This window comes from Suricata suricatta, chromosome 5, assembly GCF_006229205.1.
Source record: "Suricata suricatta isolate VVHF042 chromosome 5, meerkat_22Aug2017_6uvM2_HiC, whole genome shotgun sequence".
Lineage (NCBI taxonomy): Eukaryota > Metazoa > Chordata > Mammalia > Carnivora > Herpestidae > Suricata > Suricata suricatta.
In genome coordinates, this window is record NC_043704.1 from 7,190,026 (window position 1) to 7,195,380 (window position 5,355).

Sequence of the window (5,355 nt, forward strand, 5' to 3'; positions counted from 1 at the left end):
AAAACAAAAAAAAGAACATCTCTTTGGTTCATGGATGACCCATCAGAAGTGACACCACATCTCACACCACCACACAGAAAGGGAACTGGCCCAACTGCAGCCAAGTCCCCTGTACATCACCTCTTTTTCTCATTCTCTCCACAATCCTGAATTCAACAATGTACCCATTTGCTCTATTCTTAACATCCCTACACGGCAGGAATCGTGTCACTTCATCCTTTTTTTGAATGACAAGATGCCATACAAACAATCGGTTTCTATCTGTTTGCAACTCTACACATGCTCAGTGTTCTCAAAATAGGTAAAGGAGCTTGGAAAGAATCTCACCTGGGCGCCATGAAGGAGCTTCCTTCTATGGAATGAGGAGAGGACACTGGATGACTCACTCTCTTTCTCTGAGAGGAAAGCAGGTTCAGAATCTAGTGCATCCTAACCCCAGTCTCCATGGGACATCACCAAATATTCCAATGAGTCCTTGTTGCTGCAGAGAGTGTCCCTAGTGAGACTGAACTGATGGCCGCGTAGGATTCAACTGCCAGAGACCTTAGGCTGACTCTGGGCCATCAGGTGGAGCATAGACCTGTTCTTCGGGAGCAGTATCCTTGATGCAGTTGTGATGCTTCCTCTCCCTGGACAGAACATTCTAGCGTAAAAAGCCTCTACTTCCATTAACACTGGCTACAGGTTGTGGGCATGATTCTAGATATTTTATGGGTTTTCACCTTGCCTTGTTAAAGGATCTTCTCCCCTCCTGGGGTTGCATTAAAGCACGACTTCCTGGGGCAGGATTAATGGCCCATCCTTAATGCGACTTAGAGATTCTGCACGGATCATCAGGAGAGGCAGTTTCTTGAAAAACCATCAAACATGTTAACTGCCATTGTGAAACTGTATTCAAAACCCCATGCCCAGGTAAATGTTATGAAAGAAAATATGTCATATTGAAAGATACACATTCAGGAACATGGCTGCTTAGTCAGTTGAGTATCTCTGTCTTGGTTTGAGCTTAGGTCATGATCTCATAGTTTGTGTGTATGACCCATGCCTTGCCCTTCACGCTGTCAGTACAGCGCTTGATTAGTGCTCTTTCTCTTCTCTTTCTGCCCCTACCCTGTTCTCTCTCTCTCTCTCAAAACAAAGACATTTTGGGGCGACCGGGTGGCTCTGTCAGTTGAGCAGCTGGCTTCGGCTCAGGTCATGATCTCACGGATGGTGGGTTTGAGCCCTGTGTTGGGCTCTGTGCTGACAGCTAGCTCAGTGCCTGGAGCCTGCTTCGGATTCTGTGTCTCCCTCTCTCTCTGACCCTCCCCTGCTTGCACTGTCTCTGTCTCTCAAAAAAAAATAATAAAAACCATGAGAATATTAAAAAGAAAAAATACCTGCCTTTCCCACTTAATGAAAGCATTATATGGCATGAGTGCCTGTAGCTAAGTTTTTTTTAAGACAATCATTACTACTAAGATTAGAATTGTAACTTCTGCAGTCCACGTTCTGGAAAATTGTAAAAGTTATCTACGACAAATCGTTTACAAAACACAAGCTGCTCTTTCTGCTCCTTGTACCTGTCACTACACATAAAGCTAGAGAAGGAGAGCAGAGATGCCTGCTTGCTGATAAGAAAGAAACTTGAAGTTCTCTCACTCCTTTTCGCCGATACCGTGCATCCTTCAGGGACCACTGCACCTGCTGAGCTGGACTCTAGAACCTTCTAAATCCACATAACACTCCAAGGCATGAATTTATAAACAAGTGACATGGAAAAAACCGACTACATTTTTTCCCATGAGGTGAGGAAGTTGTGTAATACCTCCAGGACACATGGAAGAACCAGAATCGCAGAGATAGGATCGAGACTCGTCAGCAGGCTGTACTCTCAGTGCAGAGCCCCATGCAGAATTTAATCTGTCCCAATGCCTCTCTGCCCACTTGTTGCTTCTCAGTCTCAAATTAGTGAAATGGCCACTGAAAAATGTCTCGTTTCTTATACTTACTGGATGCGAGACAAAATATTCTACAAAGGGGAAGAATAATATGTCCCCAAGACTATTTGTGTGTGTGTGTGTGTGTGTGTGTGCGCACCTTAATGTATGTTAACTTTTGGAATCTAGTCATTACTAATGCTCAGAAAGTAGTGTTATTGGTTGTCTTGTGTTAACCTGTGCAATCTGGATTGCATATAAACGCCGCTCATTTCTTGTTCTTTAATAATTCCTTCCATGGAATTCTACCTGTTTGTTATTTGCTAATACCTTCTTAGAAATGCAGACTCAGTTTCCCATTCTAACTCTTGAATCAGACAAAACCTGATCTCAACATCACTGTTGTGAATTTCTAATTCATATTAGAACTGTATACATAGAGGGGTGCCTGTACAGATGGCTCAGTCAGTTAAGTGTTCAACTTGAGTGCAAGTCATGATCTCATGGTTCCTGAGGTCAAGCCCTGTGTCAGAATCTGGGCTACTATCTTGGAGCCTAGAGTCTGCCCTGGATTCTGTGTCTCCTGCCCTCAATGCCTACCCCTCCCCTGTTCATGATCTGTCTTTCCCTCTCAAAATATGTAAACATCCAAAAAATAAGAACTCCATAAATGGATAACTACATCCCTAACCCACTAAGTCTTTCAAATGAAGAAATAGCCACAACTTATACTGCATGATATAAATGCAGTCCTCAAACATGTGTGTGCCTCTGTCGGCACCTTCAGTTCACAGTTTATCTGGCAGGAATAGAGTGTTTACAGTGGTTCTGTGAAACATATGCCACCTTATTACCTCAAAGGAAGAAAAGATGTAAAGTATACAACTGTTAAAAGTGATCTTACTGCAAAAAGCAGATTCTCACCTAAGCCAGAACCATATATCCCACCTCCTCCTTTCATCTGAGGTACCATTATGAACACTGCCCTGTCCATATGGTAACTGTGACATTTATTGTAGGGGCCGCTGGCATTAAGGGATGCAACCATAGAATTCCCTCAGGAGGCCTGGGGATGTCTGCGCTTCCATCAGCAGGAAGTGTACGGGGCTGTGATGCTAGAGAGCTATGGACACCTCCACTCCTTGGGTGACGATGACCTCCTGTATCTAAGCCAGCATGAGTTGCCTCCATGGTGAATAACAGGGAGAGAATGCACTAGTTGGAATTGTCACTCAAAGGAAACTTTGCAACGAATGAGGGAATTGGGGGAACAACTACCAAAGTGGACAGGGGTCAGTACTTGCTTTGATTCAGGATTACAATGAATATCTGAAAGGGGAGCTTTGTCATCCTATGTGGAGGTGGGTATAAGGCAAGTGCAAGCACATGTATACTGAGGAAAGTAGCTGAAATGCATATTGTATGTTGTATTAACGAAGGCTGGGCTCCCCAGTGGGTGGAGATTTTAACATTATACTGAGGTCCTGGTAAGTGTCTGACACTTCATAGTCCATCTCCTAGGTGAAGCTGTCCTGGACCTAATCTGGTCTATGCTGGCCAGTGCTCTTGGAATTTGCATCTAACATATAAAGTTAACTCAAGAACCCAATGTCATGTTGAGAAAGAAGAGCAAAGCTGGAGGCATCACAATTCCAGACTTCAAACTGTAATACAAAACTTCTCCTCAAGACAGCATGGTTCTGGCAGAAGAGCAGACCCAGAGATTACTGGAACAGAATAGAGAACCCAGAATTGGACCCACGAATCTATGGCCAAATGCTCTTCAACCAAGAGGTAAAAATATCCGATGGTACAAAGACAATCTTTTCAGCAAGTGGCGCTGAGAACACTGGACTGCAGCATGCAGAAGGATGAACGTGAACCAGGTTCTTATACCATATGCAGAGATGAATTTTAAATGAATGTAAGATCTAAATGTGAGACAGAAAAGCATCAGCATTTTAGACGCGAGCACAGGCAGCCACCTCCTTGACCTTGGCTACAGCATCTTCTACTAGACATGTCTCTGGAGGTAAGGGAAATGAAAACAAAAATGACGATTGGGACCTCATCAAGATTATAAACGTCTGCTGAGGACAGAAAACAATCAACAGGGGCGCCTGCGTGGCTCAGTCGGTTAAACATCTGACTTCGGCTCAGGTCAGATCTCAAGTTCGTGGGTTCAAGCCCCGCATCAGGCTCTGTGCTGACAGCTAGCTCAGAGCCTGGAGCGTGCTTCCGGTTCTGTGTCTCCTTCTCTCTCTGCCCCTCCCCTTCTCATGCTCTCTCTCTGAATCACAAATAAATAAAACTTTTAAAAAAATTAAAAAAAAGAAAACAATCAACAAGTTAAAAGGCCACCAATGGAATCGAAGAAGATATTTGCAAATAATATATGGAATAAACGATTAGTATCAAAAGATCTAAAGAAGCTATCAAATTCACCGCGTAAGATACAAATAATCCAGTGAAGAAATGTGCAGAAAACGTGAAGAGACACTTTTCCAGAGAAAGCTCCCAGGTGGCTATCAGACACATTGAAAGATGCTCAACATTGTCCGTCATCAGGGAATTACAGATCAAACCCACAATGAGCTACCCCCTCACACCTGGTGGCTAAAATGAACAACTCCAGGAACAAGAGGTGTTGGCAAGGACATGGACAAAGGGAAACTCTTTTGCACCACTGGTGAGAGTGCAAACTGGGGCAGCCCCTCTGGAAAACAGTATGGAGGATCCTCAACAGATGAAAAATAGTATTACTTTATGACTCAGTAATATTTCTACTAGGTATTCACCCAAAGGATACAAAACTCCTAATTTAAAGGGGCACCTGCACCCCAATGTTCATAGCAATTCTATCAAGAATAGTCAAACTTTGGAAAGAGCCCAAATGTTCATCAACTGATGAGTAGACAAAGAAGATGTGGTATAGATATACAATGGAATATTATTTGATGATCTCAAAGAATGAAATCCTGCTTATTGCAATAAGTTGAGCTAGAGTGTATTTACTAGGTGTGATAAGTCAGGAGAGAAGGACAAATATAGGATTTTACTCATGTGTGGAATTTCAGAAACAAAACAGATGAACATAGGGGATGGAAAGGAAATATAAAATAAAAACAGAGAGGGAGGCAACCCTTAAGACACTTAATTACAGAGAAAAAACTTAGCGTTATTGGAGGGGAGGTTGCGAGGAGATAAGTTAGTAGGTGTTGGAGATTAAGGAGATGAGCACAAGGGTCATATGTATGTGATGAATCCCTGGGGTTTAGTCTTGAAACCAATACTAGAGAGTATGTGAAGTAACTTGAATTTATTTATTTTTGTAAGCTTATTCATCTATTTTGAGATTTAGTGAGCAGGGGAGGGAAAGAGAGACAGAGACAGACCAGAGACAGGAGAGAGAAAGAGAAGGAATACAAGCAGGCTC